Below are 21,558 nucleotides of genomic sequence, written 5' to 3'. Positions count from 1 at the left end.
TAAAAATCACCTGAAACTCATTCTGGTCATGAGGCCATAGTTTTTTCTAAGCTCTTTCACAAATCAAACACTTATGTTTTAATAATTTTATAAGTTTTTTTTATACAACTTTGAAGAATTAACCATGATATTATGAATATAAAAGTGAAAATTTCCAATGAGATCACCTCATTATTTGAGTTTTTTTTAATCACAATTGGTCGGGCGTGATGGCCACGGCATTAGAGGTAAGATGGCTATAATTTGGCCATCGTTTCAAATGCAGGGCAGTGTTCGTAAGCCTAAACTGGCACACTGTACATTGAAGCCAGTATTCGATGAGAAGTATTTCGTACTAGTTTTCACCACACGCACGCCAGTTGTCCTCTTCGTCTGACCTTTTTTCTTACTCTTATCTGACGAAATTTTCAATGGAGTATCGTCACTTATATTATCAGATTGTCTTCCAATAGCTTTTTTTTCACATATCGAACAGTATCTTTTATTGTCTCTTCGTTTTCCTTCTTCATTTTGATACATTTTCCTACGTTTTCCTAGTTTTGATGTTCCAGCAGATGTTCAGTGGGGAAGCAGTTGAAAATATGTATTAACTTCTAATTTATTCATGGCATTGAATCTAGTCAGAGAAACTCCTTCAGACTCGCTTAGTGTAATATCAATATTTTTGCTTAAGAACATCTGCAACCAGTCATATCCTGCTTTCTGATTTTCTTCGTTGAACCTTTTTTTCAACTGTTCGGCTAATTCGTAAGCTATTTTTCTAAAGTCATTCATCGTTAAAGGAAAGCCTCTAACTTGCAGTGTTTTAATATAGGTAACCAATTCCTTCTCGTTCTCTTCTCCAACTGAAGTAGGTGGTCCCATAGGTCCTTTCTTGTCATTATTTTTCTTTATTCTTCTTTCTAATGTTTTTCTAGGTATTTGGTACTGAAGACCGGTCGCGCGTACGAATACTCCATCATTTTTTACAGCTTTGATAGCTGTTTTCAGTGATTCTTCCAACCAGTTTCCTCTCACAGCAACTGCCTTCCTCTTGTATTTACTAGGCATCTTAAACAAATACAAAAAGTAATCAATTATTTGCATAAAACACCATTTCTGTACAATGGCATCATGGGCATCATATACCGACTGCAATTGGCCATCTCTCCTTTTTTCCGGGAGAGACGACCACAACAAAAACTAAAACAAGGCATGACACGAAACAAATAATTTTGAGGTTCAAACGTAGCATTGTTCGTATACTTTGCAATAAATACAAATATCACCATTATTTCAACAAACTGACACCATAATGTGAAAAATAATTGACATCAAGAAATAATTACAGAGGATTAACCTACTTTTTCTTTTTTTTTTCGCCAAATGTTTTGCCGTACTCTCTTACACACGACGCGCAGCGAACTAAACACTAAACAGTGACATCTAGTGAACGAGTCTGATGAAATAATAAATTTTTATAAATTCAACATGCTTACTGACTCTGTGTTTACTTTTCATGAAATCAATGACTTATTCACCTACGAAGCAATTTGTAGTATAAAGACTAGAGCTAAGGGTTTTGATGGATGGTAAAAATATGTTGTTCACACATTATTCTCTACATAACGCATGTAATAAATTTTTGTATAACCGAAAATGTATTTCCAAATGCATGGAGAAAGGCGATTGTAAAGGTTTTACCAAAAAAAAGTCAGCCACTGAGAGGAGAAGAAAACCAATTTTCTTTTCCTGAGGATGCTAACTTTGTTGGCGAAACGCGCGTCGAGTGCAAAAATATCAGTTTGGTGTAAGGGCAATTGATCTCGAAAAAAGTTATTCAATTCACTGATATATTACAATTTGAAGTAGACGTATAAAAACTGACAAAACTTTCGAAACAAGCTAATACCATTGACCTAATACATCGTACTATAAGCTATATAATACAGTTAGTTGACATTAATTCTCATCGAAACTTTCCAATTTTATGTAATGTTGCCATCTGTGACTCGAAGGCCGAACTTATTATTAGTCCGTATGTGGAACTTTTGAGAATCCCCACAAGATGTCTCGCGCGTTTGCAAACTAATAAGAATTCAAATAATTTTCAAAGAAATGACGATACTGGGGCTTTTTTCAAAGTTTACGTAAATTTCCCGTCTGAAATGGAGGAAAAGAATTGTTGTTAAGAATTAATATATTTACGAGTTCTGAAAATTTAATGAATAACCAAATAGAATAGAACACTTTCCCTTTAACAAATATGTTTTCTGATGTGAGAATTGGTGAATAATTCATGACGTATCCGTTTAACCAGCGACGTATCTAGGGGTTTGCGAAATAGGCCCCGCCAAGGGCGCAAGGTTGAGGGGGCGCAAAATTAGGGGAAGAAAAACTATTTGAAAATCCAAGTTTTCAATTTTATAAACTATATTTTCATACTTTTGTTAAAAAAAGTTGTTGTGGATATGATTTTGCACTGTGCAAAAAACATTTTCCTCTTGGGGTTATCAGATTCAATATCTGATAAAAACTGTCGGGTAATTTTGACCACTTTGGATCTTTTAAGTCATTACCATCTCCAACTGAAACAACACATTGAATACGTAAGATCAAACGGCGTACAAGCTCACATTGGCAACATCAATGACTTAGCTAGATTTATGCCATGTGCCGCGCACAGCATGAATTTGGTTGCTATAATAATAATAATAAATCTGCATGCAGCAGAAATATCCCCAATGATGATCACTTTTTTTGGTATTGTACAGAGTATATTCTTTTTTGAAAGTGATTCAACGATAGGATGGGAATGTTTTAACAAGTATCTGGGTAGCACTCTGAAGGATCACAGTGACACACGATGGTCTTCAAAAAGACAGGCTAACATTAAGATATTATACACTGCTCTGAAGAAGATGACCACCAATCATGAATGGAATAAAGAAACTGTTTTTGGGGCTACAAGCATAATCAAAATCTTTCATTTGTTAAACCTAAAATTATTAAGAACTATTTACGTTCGAGAACTGGCCAAACACGCCTGACCAATTTGGCAAACTTATATCTTATCAATTGAATACAAAACAGCTTCAAAACCTAACTTTTAGGGTACTATAAATGAAATTACAACAATTAAAGCACGCAAAATGAAATTTTAGTAGTTATAAAAAATAGTTGCTTAATTCAACAAAATTAGATTGATTACTAATTTAAATTTTAAATCAAAACTGTTGTAGGCTATTATTTCTTATTATATATCAACATGTTTTCTCTTGAAGTAATGTAATATGAGTGCAGAGCGCATAGTTTATGTAAGTAAGTGAAGTAAATACTGTTTCAAAAATACCTTCTTTATTGTTATTGTTTTTTAAACCCAGGTCTAATACATGTTGAAGTAGAAGTAGCAGTAATTTGACTATAACTATTTAAAAATTGTTTATACCTGAACCCAGGTGAACTTATTAGTTATAAGGTACCCAGAAGATCATAGGGTTCAAATTGTTAACTTTAATGAGGTAGAATTTATTGAGTAAGAACACACCTGAAGAAGCTATTGTATGTAAAACACGTGTTGCGGTTTGGTAAACTGTTCAGTAAAAATTTCACAATTGAAATTTAGTTGAACAAAATATTCCATTATATGAAAAATGTATATAAATAAATATTGCATTGTTCACAAGATAGGTATACAAAATTACTTTTTCTGGGAATTCAGTCATTGGTGAAAATAATGAGAAATAAAGGAAAAAAAATATCATTTATGATTTTTCAAACATCATTCCTCAATACTCACTATTAATTAAATAAAAAAAAATTGAGCAATAATTTTTTTTACAATTGTTTTCTTTAAAATCATTATTTTTATCAATAATTGAGTTGTAAATTATCACAATCGGATGAAAATATGTCGAAGCTGTTTTCGGGGATTGTTGACCATAGTCTACAGTGTTTGTTTGAAGGTGGTGGATAATGTTTCGTGGTGTACTTCATCAGTTCGGACTTCCGTTGTCTAATATGATATAAATTGATTTGAAATCCCTGAAAGAATCTGTGAAAAATTAAAAAGATTAACCGAAAAATAACAATTTCATTGAACAAAAAACTGAAGTTACAAAGAAATAACACACAAGCAACAACAAAAAAAATAAAAAAATTGAAATAATAATACAAGCTGAAATTAAACAATTCAAAAATATTATCAAAAACAAATGAAAAGTTGAAAATTGAAAGATTCCAAACCAAGTAATGTCACGACGTTTCGATAGTTAGTATCCACAATCGTCTTCAGGTGATGACTGGACTTATTCACTCACTTATTTTTCATAGGTCATTCAAGTGCTTTCACCTATTCCCTCTTCCCTCTCTCCGCTTCATTGGTTTTAGCGAGAGATGACTGTTTGGCGGGAGTTAGTCGTTTTCCACTCAATTGAAGGTTTCCATATGTTACGTATCTCTACACTAGCTTGGCTAAATGCCTTGGTGGACAACATATACGAGGCTTCTTTAAATTTTCTCTTAAATCAGTGTTCCTCTTCGTGGATGAGCTTGAACCCACTTGATTTTATGTTGATGAGTCCAAACATGCTCTGCTATTCCGGATTTGCTGGTTTCTCCTCGCTGTGTGTGTTTCTTGTGCTCAGCAATGCGAACTTTCAATGGCCTTTTAGTTCCACCGATGTTTAATTCTCCGCACACGCAGGGTATCCGGGAAATGCAATTCTTGGAATCGTAGTCCGCGTTTGGTGGCCTGGTTTTCATGAGGCTGCTACGGATAGTGTTCCCAGATCTGAAACAGGTCCTGATGTTATACTTGGACCTATTCCTTCTTATCCTTTCCGATAATCCTCTGATGTAGGGAAGTACAAGTACTGGTTGTGGCGGCTTCTCTTCCTTGTGGAGCTCTTGCAGTCCTCTAACTAAAGCCTGTTCTATCATCACTCTGAAGTAATCATTCCGTTGGTCATTTTTGATGATGCCTAGTTCCTTTTCGAGACCTTACCTTACAGATCCCGAAAGCACGGTTTAGTAGAGTCTTGATGTTTTCGATATACAGATGTTTCCCATATAGTGTCGGTCCTCTTCACCAATACGTCTAAGAAAGGCAATTCGTTGTGGACTTCCTTCTTCATTGTGAAAGTGATAGAAAGACTTACGTTGTTGATGTGCTTCAGGAAAGTGTCTAGTTCTGCATTCCCATGGTTCCATATTATGTAAGTGTCGTCAACGTACCTCAACCAGACTAGGGGCTTCTTGTGAGCTTCTTTAATGGCCATAGTTACAAACCACTCCATGTATATATTGGTTATCACCGGTGGAAGTGGCGATTCCATTGGCAGTCCCTCATTTTGCGTAAAAAATTCAGTTGGAAGCAGCAGTTTCATACACAACATCCTAGTAATTCCATGATTACTTGTATCGGTAATTTTTTTCTATCTTTCAGGTTCCCTTGTTTGGATAGCTTCTTCTGTATGATTTGAAGTTCCCCTTCGATAGGAACATTGGTGTAGAGGCTTTCCACGTCGAAACTGATCAGTTGATCCTGCTCTTTGACTTCGATTTCCCCTAGTAGTTCAACAAAATGCCTTGAATTTTTCACAAAAGATGATGTTTTACCTGGCAGTGGTTCAATTATTGGTAGTAAGAATCTAGACAAGTTCTGAGTGGCTGAATCTCTGGAGCTAATGATCGGTCTGAGCGGAACATCCTTTTTGTGGATTTTTGGTAGTTCATACAAGTGAGGGGGCTTACTGTGGCACGGTGTTAGCGATTATCTCTCTTTTTCCGAAAAATAGACTTTGTGTTTTTTCAAAGACTGGTACAACTTCCTTGCAATTGAACTTAACGATCTTCGTGTATTTTCCTTTCTGAAGCACCTCTTCGATCTTCTGTTCGTAGAGATCAGTATCTATCACAACAGTAGCGTTTCTCTTATCTGCAGGTAAGATCTTGATGTTGTTGCCTCTACGTAGCCCTTTCAGGGCTCTTCTTTCTTCATTGCTGATGTTAGACGTTGGAACTGGTTCTCGATCTAGCTGTTCTCCGATTTCCCATCTGAATTCTTCTGCCTCGATCTGATCAATAAGGGAACTGGTGGATTCCACTGAAGTCATCACTTCCAAAGTGGGCACAGATGTTGGAAGTCATCACTGATGAAAAATAGTCTACAGTTTTGACGCCTGACGTTTCTTCTACTACTGCGATAGACATTATCAAAGGCGATGAAGTAACGGACAAAGTGCTATTGTAATTTTTTCAGCAGGATCTGTTCTAAATCCTTCCAGCAATAGACTAGGTAGGTGAAAATTGATTATCTGTAGTTTAAAAATTTCATGGTTTTGAATAAATTTTCAAATTGTAAAATCCAGTACTTAACAACAGTATAACTGACAACGAATTATTTTGTTCAATCATCCTTCCTCTTTAAACATTTTTTCTGTATTTCGGACATTTGCAGTGCTTCTCGAAATATTCACAAAAAACAAAACCCCTTTTTAATTTTTCCTTATTTTTTCATAACTTTTGCATTTTTTTGTGTTGAACTTCAAACTTTTTCAAAAAAAGTTTGTAGGTAGTTATTATTCTGAATTGACACCTCAATCTTTATTTTCGATGAAATGGATGGAAAATCGTTGACATTGAACTTGTTGCTAAGACTATGAGGAAAGTTAAACAATGAACCGCCCAAAATAATCAGGTGGAAAACTCATCGCCTTCAGAATAAAATAGCACTAAGAAAAATTCTTCTATATACATTTTTAGAAATCGTAATCTATAATAATGAATTTTCGTGAAAACTTGAAAAAAATTAAAACTTCTTTCAATTACCTCCGTTAAAAAAATGAAGACAAACGTTTGAAGACCCCTATGCGGTACTTTATTCACATTCCTCGAGAAGGACAGATATACTATGGAAACTTCACTGCAACAGGTACACAACATAATTAATAAGCTAATAAAAGGGAGGCGACCGGATGTTGTTTTGTGACATATGCCGGCTACAACACTTCTAATCTAGATACCAGCGCTTCCGATCGGTTAGTCCGTTTTGTTGTGAGAACTTTTAAGGATATTTGTTCTCAGGACAGAGAGGTTTACCCCTTCCAGGATCCAATACACACACGATCCAAAAACGCCACACGAACAGAATGCCTTGTTGCCAATTTTAGGTCTTCATTAAGCTTCGGTCACTATAAGAGATTTTGAAATTTTATTAATTCCAAATTTTTAAAAAATTTTGTTGTGATTATTATTTAGGGATGAATTTTTATATTTTCATACTGACGGTTAAATTGATATATCGATTTTTCCCAATCATATTGTCTTATTAAATTCATTGTTCTACTATGTACAGCATAAATTAAGAAATGGGTATGGCAGTGACATGTCAGAGCTAACATGTTTTTGTCAAATTATCTGGAAGCATATCGGTTTCACGGCATATATGATTCTAGATTTAAATAATAGAAATATTAAGGGAACGGTCTAATCACACATATTCAATTTCGATTAGCTCACAGAGCTCTCTCGTTTCATCCATATTTTATTGATACTTATGACCTCGGTTTCACATCAGATATGATTCTACAATTTCTGAATTGATTTGAAAATATATCAGCTTGTTTCAAAAGTTTTGGCCGTTTTTATATTGGATTGGCGAAGGTTCTATCGATGGGAAAGTTATCGAAGTGCTTGAAAAGATGGTAGTCGATTAGCGAAAGGTCTTGAGAATATGGTGGGTGAGGCAGAACTTCAACGCTTGATTCGTTCAATTTTCGGACAGTGACTTGTGAAATGTGCGGACGGGCGACGTCGTAGAGTAGGATCGTGCCTCTTCTGTTGATCAGTGCTGACTGCTAGTGGCGGTGGCTCTTAAAATGAAATGAAGTTGGGAATGATCAGAATAGTGCTTATGTATTTATCTTTTGATATTCATTTAATTATTTTTCAGCAGCATGACTGCATTATCCTTTCTCACAACAGATTTTTTTCAGTTTTTAATGTTCGTATAATCAATTTCTCAAAGATTAATGACTTTCAATGTCTAGTAAAATATCTACTGCTAATTTTGAAAAACTGGCAACACAGCTTCATATTAACGCCGCTCAGGTATATAATATAATTTTTTGGGCGAAGGACACAGAGGAAGTAGATTTCATCTGCTGATCTGTGTCAATATTTATGAGGATGGGATGTGAAGAGTGCTTAAATATGAAGAATAACAACCAGACTATAGAAAAACGATTTGAATTTAACAGGTAACACATTGATCGATTGAACGGAAACATAGTGAGAGATTTACTGTTATTTTATTGAATGAAATGAAAAAAATGACTTGAGAAATTTCTCCAATACACTCTTTTTGTATTCTTGATTAAGTGAATTGGAAGAAATACTTGAAAAAGTGTTACCTAAGTAATTTCAATTTTGGAAAAATGACCTCTATATGTAACTGAGGCGATAAATTGCAAAAGTGCTTTTGTAAAATTTGTTTTTTTTATACCAAAATGGGTCATTCATTTCGTCATGCGGTAAAAAAGTTTGCAAGACATGACCAAATGAATTACAACCGTACATTAATTTATCTCCTTATAGTTCGTTTAGTCTGAGAGTAAAAGAATTTCAAGAATGCAAACATGTCGCTACATCAAAGAAAGCAACATAGTCCTCTCAAGCAAATAGCACAAAATCACTGAGATATGTCTATATCCCTTGAGGACGCCGCCAACGAGCCATTAAAATAGGAATATGCGACAAAGAATGCGAAAACATCGACAAAGAATGCGAAAATACTGCCAAAAGAACTGCTCGATGTTTTTTCTGATATTACGTTTAAGATAATATTAATAGGCGTCGGACTGGGGGTATTAATATAAATTTTCCATTGATATATTCGGTATGATGAGAAGATAATTAAAATATGGTGAAAACTAATTTTGTTCAATTATTTTATTTTGGGAAGGACAGTTTATATTTGAAATAGTTTTCTATTATTTAGAATTGTTACCTTCCACAGATCTATAAAACAATGAGAATATTAAATTTACGAATAAATACAATACAAGAAAAAAAAGGGAATGCATTTTATATATTAGCTTTTTGGAAATAAAAATCAAATTTGTCATCAACTTAAATTTTAAAAAAATTGCATATTAAAAGAAATATGTATCATCTGGTTTTAAAGACTCTCTTCATTTTCTTTATCCAACCTATTTAAATCAAAACGTTATAATTTGTAGTTATGATTCGTCTTTTGATGTAAATGAATTTGATATTATTATTATCATTGACACTGATAATATCAAATTGATCGTCGGTATGATAATGAAGATGGATAAAGTTTTCGAAACATCACCAGATAAGTATACAAATAGAATAGATTTTTGCGGCTAGAAATTTGAACATCTGATTTCGAGTTGAATCGCGTTCAAAATTTTGCTTTGTTCGACGTTTCGGCTTCGACTTTGACATTTTCAGGAAGTAGAAATGTGTGGCTGCACTGAGAGATACACTTTATATATTCTTGTTGGTTTGGAAATGAAGATTCATATTCCTTATTGGATTTTATAGTTGATTCAGAAACAATTTTATAGATTTAATGGGAATACTTACTTCGAATGAGACATTGCGATAATTTCAATCTGAAAAAAGTCTACACTTATTCGTTTAGTGATTCTTCACTAGATGAATCAGTTTCATTAGGATTGATGACAGCTGATAATGAGTCTATGCGATCACCCAGATCCCATAACTCTGCTTCTATTCTGATTGTTTTGTGGATACATTTTTCCCAAGCTTTTTGGTCGACTGTTTCCAGAGCACTGTATAGGTATTTCTTTACTTCACACAGCTTGAAGGTCTTATTATTCCTTGCGATGAATCCTTTAACTTGAGCCCAAACCAACTCTATTGGATTCAATTCACAGTGATAAGGCGGCAACCGAAGAACCGACATTCCTTTAGTCTTCGCCATCTCATCAGTGACATACCTGACGAATTTGGACTTATGACGTTTAGCCAAGTTTTGAAGCTCCGCTTTTAACATGATCGATTCAAAAGGAATAGCTTTCATTTTTACCCACTCAGTAATATCTGCTTTCTTCCAACACGACGTCGGCAGCTTCTCGACTCGTCTACTGTGGTATATAACTTGCGTTATCCATTACTATAATGGATCCCTGCAGAAGTTTTACAAGTATGTTTTTAATCCATTCTTCGAATACTCTGGCATCCATTTCTTGTTGATAATCCCCATTTTTTTTCGATTCAAACACCATCAATCCATCTTTCACGAATCCTTCACTGCTGTCTATGTGAGTGATGATAAGACGACGACGTTTTCTAACTGGAATTTTCAAACCAGTGGAGCAACCTTCCATAAAGGCTTGTCTTCCACTTTTCATGTTCTGATCTTGCCAAAACCTTCGAGACGGTATGACCTTCATTGACCCATGTTTCATCCAAATAAAAAATTGATTCACCTAGTGCTATGGCTTTCTCTATTTCTCTTAAATAGTTTCTTCTCCATTCTACAATCTCTGATTTTCCTATTAACATGTTTTTCTATCTTTCCTTCCAAAAGTGAAATTCAGCTCTTGTAATATCTTCCATAATCTAGTTCTTATATCAGGTCGAAAACTGTCTTCACGGATAACTGATAAAACTTTATTTAATGTAGGTATTTCGTTTTTTATGTAAAAAGGGTGTACTGTTCTTCTAATAGAATTATTCACTTCTTCATCGGGAAACAAACACTTTTTAGCAGTGCTCTCAGTGCAGTGCAGCTCAAAAAAGTTGTTGTTTTCCTTGAGTTCCTTGAGAATTCTAAAAATTGTCGATCTATTGACACCGGTCATACTCGCGCATTTTTGCACTACTTCCTCTTTACTTTTCATTGCGGGCAGATATTGTATTCTTAAAGAATTATATACACTGAACCAAATAGGTACGTAATAAAAATGAAAAAAACATTGTATTCATGACTGCTGAACATTGATTTTCATCCGATGAAAGGTTTCATTAATATAATGTTACTTTTTTTATTACTTCATGTCTCAGTTCATTGAATAATAATCGATTATTATACTAACAAACAAGAATCTTTGGCTCAACGAACATGATTACATTGACTCATTGATCTTGTTCATGGAAGCACTGAACATTTTTCACAAATCTGCTAGTCTATTTCATTGCATCAATGGAACAGTACATCGTTTTAACGAACATGAATGCGTTGATTCATTATGATTTGATGAAAAATCCATGGACTGGATTCGTCGTAGTGATGAATATATTGATTGAATGAATGAACATTTCGTACGTAATATCAGTGTACTTTGTTCATAAAACTGATGAATGTGTTTATAAAGTAATTAACGTGTTCACTGAATGGATGAACTTTGAACTATGTCTTAACGTTATACCTAGTATATTGTACTGATGAAAGTATTCATTAAATCAAGAATTGTGTTCAGTGGATCTATATACTTTCGCATATTATTTTCTTAATTAGTTCCACTGGAACCTTTATTCAATACCACTATGTAATATAGACATTTCTGACTTGTTAGAAGGATTGCTTAAGCTTTCTGCAAAAAATTGGAAGGTGACATAAGATCTGTCTCTTCCGATCCTGATCAATTTAATTGTTGCTGTCAGTATTGAAGCGCCGTAACCGACGATCGTTCGTTGTCCACTCAATTTTAATATTTTTAGTTGAAAATAAAATAATATACATTTTTCGTTGATTTTTTTCTATAATGGGCTTAGGGTTTGGTTGTCTTCGGCGCTTCGCCCTCATCAATCATCATTTTTCTTGCTGACAATGAAACAGTTTCCTCCTCAATACGTAATAAATAAACCATTATACTAAGGTGAGGCAATGTGATATTCAAAGTGAAACTGTAAAAATCAAAGAAGTACGAATTTATTGATAATTCATTATTGTTGGTAACAATACTATGATTTTGATAATTATTGATGTTCATACAAAATACTTAAGCCTGATTACTCTTTATCAATTTCCTGATTTTCCTTTAGATATTCTGATAATATATGAACTTTTGGAAAAAAATGACGGTCCTTTGTTTAAAAAAAAAGATTTCTATAAAATTCCAAAACATTTCTGATTCTAAAGGAAAATCAAGATCAAATAAATAAATGATTTCATAACATATATCTACAGCCTGGAGTATATGTGAAAATTGGTATCTGATATAATCAAAATAAACAGATATGTCTGTTGGGTACTTTATGTCATCTCCAGTACATGAGATACACAGTTGAATCGATTTCTTCTTCGATTTCAAAAACCGTATGTGCTCTTCTACTTGTTGTTGACAATTTCCAATATACAAAAAAGATTCTTGGGAATCCTTGATGGTGAATTTAGTCACACTGGATTTTCCAGAACTATCCTTGGTGACTATTTCATTGGTAGGGAAGAAATATCCATGGAGAGCCCAAAATACTACAGCATAGCGACCATCTAAAATCAATTAACAAAATATAAAGTTAGTATGGTGCTTGATGAATGGATCCATAAGCCATGCCGTGTGACACAGACCCATGCAGGGTCAGTCAACCTTATTTCCTCACAGAATCTCATATTCTTTCAATTATTTTTCTGGAATTTGGAAGACTGAGAATGCTTACTCAGACGGACGACTCTAACAGCCTTGAAGATAATAGCACTATATGCTGTCGAAAGTTTTCTGTGAACAAATGTTTTCAATATTTCATCATTAACACGTGGTAACAAAAATGAAACTCAAATAACTTATTATTATATGCGAGCGCTTTCAATAGCAGACCCTGCTATCATCTTCATGGCTCTATTATAACATATATGCATTCAACATGTCAACATTCAATAAATAATCATCACAACTCGATATTAAGCTATTGAATTCATTATTTATGAAAGTATGTTTCTCCAAGTAACATTCAGCGAAGCATTTAAAAGTTTTCAGTAAAGGTTTCAAAAAAAGTTTTTCAATAGACTCCTGGATATTAAAAACATCTTTTCGTAAAAAATTGTTATTATTGTGCAAAGAAAGAACAAATTCTGCAGCACTTTGATTCAAATCTTCTTTACATTTATGCAGAATAAATATCCCAGTCTCGGTAGAAGTATCGTTCTCATGAACTTGCTCAGCTTGATGTTAAAAATGTCTTGAGTTGGCAAAATTTCCTCCGATGGTAATAAGCTTGCAGAATCAATAATAGAAGTTGCATGCATTACAACTTCGCTCATTTCGAGATCTATATTCAAAATGTGTTTTCTATTCATGTGTTTTTTGAAACTACTGATATTTTGAAAAACTTGACTACAATAATTCTCACAACATCTCTAATGACGGAATTTGTCTCCAAATAGTGTCTTCGTTTGAAATGTTTAATTAATAACGAAAAGGCACCGATATTTTGACTGCAGATAAACACTTCATGGTCTTACATAAATGAAAATGAAAATAAGTAATGATGAATAAAACAAAATGAGCATATCTAATACGTACCTTCAATAAACTGTAGATTCAAATACCTAGGTACTTATTCAACTTGTGTGCCGATCTCGTTTCTCTTGAAGGAAGTTATGTGAATATTTCTGATAACTGCACACTGTATCAATAAGTACCTACGAAATCACGAACTGCAATAGCACCTTCGCGTCTTGTTTTAGTTATTGAGATCTTTATGATATCAATAATGTCCTTTTAGCCAATGAGATTATGGAATTTCAACGTAGGAATTTGCGCTGTAACGAACTTTGTGCATCGATGCTAGGGATGATCATTGTTTTATGACTGAATTGCTGAATACGTACGTGGAAACCATGTATTGTTTCATCATGCTACGAATATTATACATTAAACAAACGTAAGGGTTCATGATTTCGGGCATGCTTTGATGTAATTTCGTACGTATTAATAATAATAATAACGAAGACCTTTCGTTGAAACAAAGTATACATATGGTTATCTATCGTATGTATCAGTTCATTGATTTATTGACCTGGGTTAACGATTCATAAATTCTTTCGTTCAATCGAAAAAACCATACATGGATTTAGTGTACTTATTTATTGATTGAATACTAATGAACATTGAAATAATGTGCAGTATTCCTCAACTGCATTTTCGTGAGCTGAAGTAAATATTCCTTGAAACAATGGAACAATAATCAAATTAATAAAATATTTTCATCTGAAGGGTGAATACGTTAATTGAATTATGGAAATTGTTCTTAGCTTTTCAATGAAAATGATTTTATTGATGATATGAACGTGTATATCGAATGATGACTAACTATTCGTGATACTAAAGAATATTTTATTGAATTAACGTAAAAAATAGTGATGAATGGGGTTTATTGATAATATGTATAGGAGTTTTTTCAGTGTACATTCATAACAATTGCTTATGTATGTATACATATATAAAACATTAAATAAAGTTTTGTCAGTTATTCGAGAAGACAGTTTTTTTCCTGATATAAGAAGAACTTTTCATAGAAAAATCAGAGATTGTAGAATGGAGAAGAAACTATTTAAGAGAGATAAAGAAAGCCAGGAATAATAAGACCTTCAAGCTGTGTGAAGTAAAGAAATACCAATGGAAACAATCGACCAAAAAGCTTGGGAAAAATATATCCACAAAATAATCAGAATCGAAGCAAAGATGTGGGATCTGGATGATTGCATAGACTCATCAGAAAAACTCATTTCAGTTGTCATCAATCCCAATGAAACTGGATCATCCAGTGTGAAGAATCACTCAACGAATCCCTGTAGACTTTTTTCCGACTAAAATTATCGTAATGTCTTATTCGAAGTAGGTATTCCCATTAAATCTATAAAATTGTTTCTGAATCAACTATAAAATCCAATAAGGAATATGAATCTTCATTTCCAAACCAACAAGAATATATAAAGTGTACCTATCTCTCAGTGCAGCCACACTTTTCTAATTCCTGAAAATGTCAAAGTCGAAGCCGAAACGTCGAAAAATGCAAAATTTTGAACGCGGTTCAACTCGAAGTCAGATGTTCAAATTTCTAACCGCGAAAATTTATTCTATTTTTATACTTATCTGGTGATGTTTCGAATACTTTATCCATCTTCATTATCATACTGACGATCAATTTGATATTGTCATTGTCAATGGTAATGATAATATCAAATTTATTTACATCAAAAGACGTAATGTATTGATTTAAATAGGTTGGATAAAGATAATGGACAGAGTCTTACGCTACTTTCTCAAATGCAGTAACTTTTTGCCCTTTCTACATTTGTATTCATTTTTAAATTTAATATTCTGATTCTTTCATAGATCTGTAGAGGGTAGCAATTCTAAATAATAAAAAAATATTTCAAATATAAATTGTCCTTCTCAAAATAAAATATTTAAACAAAATTAGTTTTCACCATATTTAAATTATCTTCTCATCATACAAAATATATCAATGGAAAATTTATATTAATACCCCAGTCCAACGCCTATTAATATTTTCTTAAACGTATATCAGTATATCTTTTGGCGGTATTTTCGCATTCTTTGTCGGTGTTTTCGCGTTATGTGTCGCATATCCCTATTTTAATGGCTCGTTAGCGACGTCCTCAAGGGATATAGAGGGTAAACATATCTCAATGATTTTGTGGGTGAATTGCAGTGCTATTTGTTTGAGACGACCATGTTGCTTTCTTTGATGTAGCGACATGTTTGCATTCTTGAAATTCTTTTACTATCAGACAATACTGAACGAACTATAGTGTGATTCACTATAAGTTTCTGCAATCGGGTCAAACCATCACAGTAGAGTCCGATAGTGAGGAAATCGACGATATGTACCGAAAATTGCGTCAGCAGTAGCCGGCACTGGTCGCCACAGAAGAGGTCGCCACATTTCACAAATCACCGTCCAAAAATTGAATGAATTGAGTATCGAAGTTCTGCCTGACTCACCATACTTCCCAGATCTCTTGCCAACCGACTACCATCTTTCCAATCACTTTGATAACTTTCTCATCAGTAGAACCTTCGCCAATCAGGATTAAGCCTTCATAGACTTCATCGAATCCCGAGCACACAAATATTATGCTGACATAATTAATGAACTTGTGTTCCATTGGCAAATATCAATTGAATGAAATGACGCTTATTTCGATCAAATTGAATACGTATTCACTGAAATATTATAGTTAAAAATTGATTCATTGAAACATAAACAAACTAATGAATATTGTTGAAATAATTCATTTCAGTTCTCATCTCTCCTAGATGTACATATTTTTTCTGTATAACAAATTATTAGAAGTTCAGCCACTTTCTTGAAAAATAAAACAAATGGAAATAAATCTTGAAACATGACAATACATTGTGTTAGGTTCGACAAAACCAATATTTCTGAGGTTTATATGCCCAATTGAAAATTTAAATAAAAAGCATTGGGAACGTGGGTATACAATGGGTGAATGGAAATAGAGAGGGGTCGTATCCACCTGTTAGTGTGGTATATTCAAAGGGGACGTATGGGAATTTCCGATTTGAACTGTCACACACACTTCCACACGCGTTCCTATACATCATTACGATTGTGGGGAGAATTATAAGGGGTGAGAAGAATACGCACACCTTTATAGGTATTAAAATGATGGGTGCACAGCTAGGTATAACGGCTTTTTTGCATTGACGCAATATCATCTAAGAATTTCTGTCAGATGTCGGATACATTTTAAAATAAATGGAGTGGTGTCCTTGCAATTTCAATAAAAAGAATATGAAACTTACATAGAAATTAAGCTGGTATCTCGAATAGGTAAGTACATGAACATGTTATGAGAATGATTTCATCGCGTTACGTGTAAAATTCAAGCTAAGGCGAGTAAATGTGAAATTGAACCAATACGGGATGTTACATGTTTGGAACGTATATTCATAAAAACCTCCTGTCACAATACTGAAAATATGATTCTCATCATAATACCGACAGATATAACTAATCACTCTACCGTACTTGTTCAACCATTCACAGATAAAAATCGTATTAAACAAAATAAGGATACGAAAAGAATGCAAAAATTAAAAGAAAATGGATTTATTGAACGTCTGAAAAATGTTGGTTGGCAAAATATATACATAGAATCAATGATATCGATACATGTATGGAAATTTTTTAAGTTCATACCTAAATCTTCTTGAAAAATGCACGTATTACATAATGATAAAAAAAGACAAAAGAAAACGTACAAAATGGATTACCAGCTCAATAGGTAGGTCAGTTAAGGAAAAAAATAATATGTATTTGCAATTGTCAACTCAAACCTGAATACGAAATCTTTAAAAAAATGCTGGGTATAATCATAACAAAAAAAATAAATATTATTAAAATAGAATAAATAAAAGCACAAATAATGCAAGTAATTAAAGAACTATATGATGATAGCGAGATAACTACAAATACTTCGTATAAAAAATGATGATGGAACAATGGTGTATGACTTAAAAATAATAGTTGATATATTCAACAAAACTTATATCAGAACAATAAATTTATGGATGTAGCCGTTACTACGTGGTAGGAAATCGTAACGAAGAAAAAAGAATTGCGACTTTCAATGTTTTCAGCCACTTTCATTTGTAACTAACGTTACTGCAGTTTCGTCTTATGAGGACATTTTCAAGCTTATACATTAAACTCTGCAGCAACGTTAGTTACAAATAAAAGTGATAAAAACATAGAAAATCTCAATTCTCTTTTCTTCATTATATCAGAAAAGGTAAAGAACTATCAAATAAAATAACAAGAACAGCGAAACAAAAATTCAGTGAAAATATAAAAAAAAACAAGATTTCTTCCTCCCACTTAGAAGAAATAAGCATAATAAAATAAATGAGGATGATCGCGCTTGGCCCATATTTCATGATTAATTTATGACGTAAATATAAGGTTTGAAACGATTCTTTTGTACTAATTATCCTTACTTCACACCAAATTATAGTTACAATTTGTATATTCTGCAGAATACTCTCAATCTTATCGTTAAGATGACGTGAATAATAATTTTATTTTTATGAAATTTTTGGTATTATTATTTAGTATTATAACCTTGGAAAAAAATTATATTGTTATATTTTTGTTCCAACTTTCGTCTACTGCTCTTTTTATAATTAAGCTATATCTGAAACTCTCGAACTATTTGAAAACACATTCTTCTGGTTAACCTATAATCTCATTTTTACCCTTGTTTTCTTTTCCATTAATTTGACTGTGTTACATTTGATTCATCAACATCACACCTTAATAATATGTCACCACACACAAGCTGATAATATCAGCTTCGGTGGATTTTTTGTTTATTCTAAGCCTTATATTACTAAGTTTTTTTGAACCATTTGTTTTTGTAACAATAGAAGGTCTGTATTTTTTCGCTATTTATGAATAAACATTATTATTATTATTTATTGCTGAACCCACTACATTTATATTTAATAAGATTGTAGAAGTTGGACATTCCCCATCTTGTCTTAAATCATCTATACTTTTTCCAATATATAAGAAGGGTAATTTGAGTGAACCAGTAATCTACCGACCAATATCCCTAATTACTAATTTCAGTAAAATTTTTGAAAAATTACTGAAAATTAGGTTAAACTCCTTCAATAAAAATAATACGCTATCAGGTTCACAGTTTGGATATCAGGATGGGGAATGTACGCTGGATGCTTTAGTTCAGTTTAAAAAAAATCTGTATTAAAATCTGTTTTTTCGTTAACCATAACAACCCTCAGAAGTAAAAACTTGTGCGAGCTAAGGAATAAGGAGGTCTTACCTTTTAACGTGTGATTCCTACACAGGTTGGACGATAGCAAGTGAAAATGGATCGTTCAGCCTGGGGCTTGAACCACCGACCAACACGGCGGTCAATTCGAGTGAGTGAAAAAAGCATCCACGTCAAACCGACCGGCTACCGATCGACCAACTGAATACATCTACAATGCAATGGATAAAAGCACACCATCTATAGGAGTATTCATTGACCTATCAAAGGCATTTGATACGGTAAGTCACAATATTTTGTTATCCACCTTAGAAAACAGTAGCATAAGAGGGAATGATGTAAAGTTATTTTACAACATACCTAAAGCAGAGAACTCAAGCTGTTAAAAAAAATACATCCGGCAGAAAAAAAACAATGGAGTGCAAACTGCCTCAAGGGGCAATACTAAGCCCGATTTTGTTTTGTATATACGTTAATGGACTTTTCTAGATAAATATCTCAGGCAAAATTATCAGTTTCGCAGATGATACTGCGATATTTTATACGGGAAAATATTGGCAAGAAGCTAAAGAAAAGGCGGGAAAAGATCTAGAGGTGATGAAATATTGGAGTGACTGCAGAAAAGTAACCTTTAATATCGGCTACCAGTCTTCCCTCCCAGAATGCAATTCCTTGACAATCCACAACCAACTGCAAAAATAAGTCTTTAACTCACCTAAAATGCAACCTAATATGCAACCGAAGCACTATATAAACAATCGAATATTCTAGACAACTTATTATAGATCTCTGCTACTCAAACAATACAAAGAAAAGAGTGAACTCAACAAAATAACAAATATGTTCACAACGAAAAATGAAAACCGGTATATAAAACCTCTCATTGTATGTATTTTGATAGAAAAATATTATTATTATTGATATTACGTTTAGGAAAACAGGCAATTCATCAGTATGTTGATTATTGACATTTTGTGAAAACAAGTTTAATAACGGTGAGTAAATAACTTTTCTTGTGATATGTCGTAGTTCATATTGAAATCGTGGTTGTAATCGTGGTTATAATTATTATCATAGACATAGTCACCCAGTTGTATTGCAACATTAATTTCAATAAAAGACATTATTTACTGTTTTTCGGAAGTAATTCTCCATCTATAGTCCGTTCATAATTTGTCGATAGCACAAAATGAGGGCCCAAGTCATAAAACGGTCGTAAAACTCGTAAAATCATAGGCGGAGGTTCCTGAGGTGTTTATTCATTAAATATAAAGCTTCAGTTTATATTCGAAACTTGCCTTGGAAATGTGAAGTTGTTACGAACGAAAATAATTTTTGGTTTAGTACATTTTTTAATCGCATTTAATTTACGGCTCGTTGGTGTTTCGGCGTCTACGGCAGTAATTAACGTCTCTAATATTTATTTTGCGAATTTTGTGCAGTGCGTGAGTAACTTTTTTTCATATTCCTACAAACATATACGTACCTTTCGTTCCTGCTTGTTTTGTTTGATTGCTTGCGATGGCTTCATCATCATCAACAACATCATCAAGTTTTAAGTTTTACACCGGTACTGTTGCGTACAGTCAGTAAGTCTGTCTATTCACCAAGAGAGAAGACTATTGTTTTGAACGTTCACGATGCTCTGGTTTCTCAGAATCCCACAAACACTGTTCAGAACATAATCAAGAGTTGTGCCAACATGACGGGCGTAGGGGAGTCAACAATATATAGGTTCCTATCAGAAAGAAAAAAAAAAAGGTATAGCTAACCCAAATACAAACGAATACTTAAAGAGGGGGAGAAAACCTATTGAAATTGATGAATTTGCCAAAAATGGTATTCGAAGGAAAATTCACGAATTTTTTTACAAAAAAGAAATACCCAACTTAAACAAAATTTTACAAGAAGTTAGAGACGACCCGGATTTGCCTCATGTCGGACGAACCAAATTGTGGCAAGTTTTAAAAGAATTAAATTTCCGGTGGGAGAAATCAGTCCGAAAATCACTTTTGATTGACCGGGAAGAGATAATATGTTGGAGAAGAAAGTATCTAAGATCTATACGAAAATTTCGGGCTGAAGGAAGGCCAATTTACTATCAGGACGAAATGTGGGTAAACGCAGGTCATACTCTCACAAAAATTTGGACAGATAAAAATATATCAAGCTCCAGGCAAGCCTTTATGGAAGGTTGGTCTACTGGTATTTCCCCACCCTCTGGTAAAGGCAGTAGATTAATAGTTCCTCACATTGGCAGTGAAAAAGGATTTGCTAAGCATGGTTTGTTGGAATTTGAATCCAAAAGCACAAAAGACTATCACGAGGAGATGACAGCTGATGTTTTCGAAGAGTATTTTGAGCAGATGATTGAACATATACCACCATAAACTCAATTATAGTATTAGATAATGCAACTTATCATTCACGACTAGTTGAAAGACTTCCAACGACTGCGTGGAAGAAACAGGATATCATTGACTGGCTGCGGAATAAGTCCCTGCCTTACGAAGATGGAATGGTTAAAGCAGAACTTTTAAAAATTGCCCGGCAACACAAATCTAAGTTCAAGAAATACGTAGTTGACAAAATGGCGGAAAGACGAAACATCACAGTCCTTAGACTTCCACCCTACCACTGCGAATTAAATCCAATTGAACTCATTTGGGCACAAATGAAAAGCTATGTGGCTAGAAAAAATACGTCATATAAAATACAAGCTGTACGTGAATTGTTATATGAGTCTTTACAACATATTACAGAACAAAATTGGCGAGATGCAGTAAGACATGCAA

General features: G+C 33.5%; 1 long non-coding RNA gene across 1 annotated transcript in view; it reads left to right on the top strand.

The window, feature by feature from the left end:
• Positions 1 to 18,981, top strand: part of LOC141484797 (uncharacterized) — a 60,043-nt gene extending 41,062 nt beyond the window's left edge. The window contains exon 3 of the long non-coding RNA XR_012466802.1: positions 18,774 to 18,981. This is a non-coding gene — a long non-coding RNA (uncharacterized lncRNA). The remainder of the gene's footprint in view (positions 1 to 18,773) is intronic.
• The last annotated feature ends 2,577 nt before the right edge of the window (positions 18,982 to 21,558 follow it).

The sequence above is a fragment of the Leptinotarsa decemlineata genome, unplaced genomic scaffold (genome assembly GCF_025532065.1).
Source record: "Leptinotarsa decemlineata unplaced genomic scaffold, Ldec_3_MD MMD2_tig00026294_RagTag_RagTag, whole genome shotgun sequence".
Lineage (NCBI taxonomy): Eukaryota > Metazoa > Arthropoda > Insecta > Coleoptera > Chrysomelidae > Leptinotarsa > Leptinotarsa decemlineata.
The sequence above is the reverse complement of the archived record's forward strand: the minus strand, read 5'-3'. Positions and strand labels throughout refer to the sequence as shown.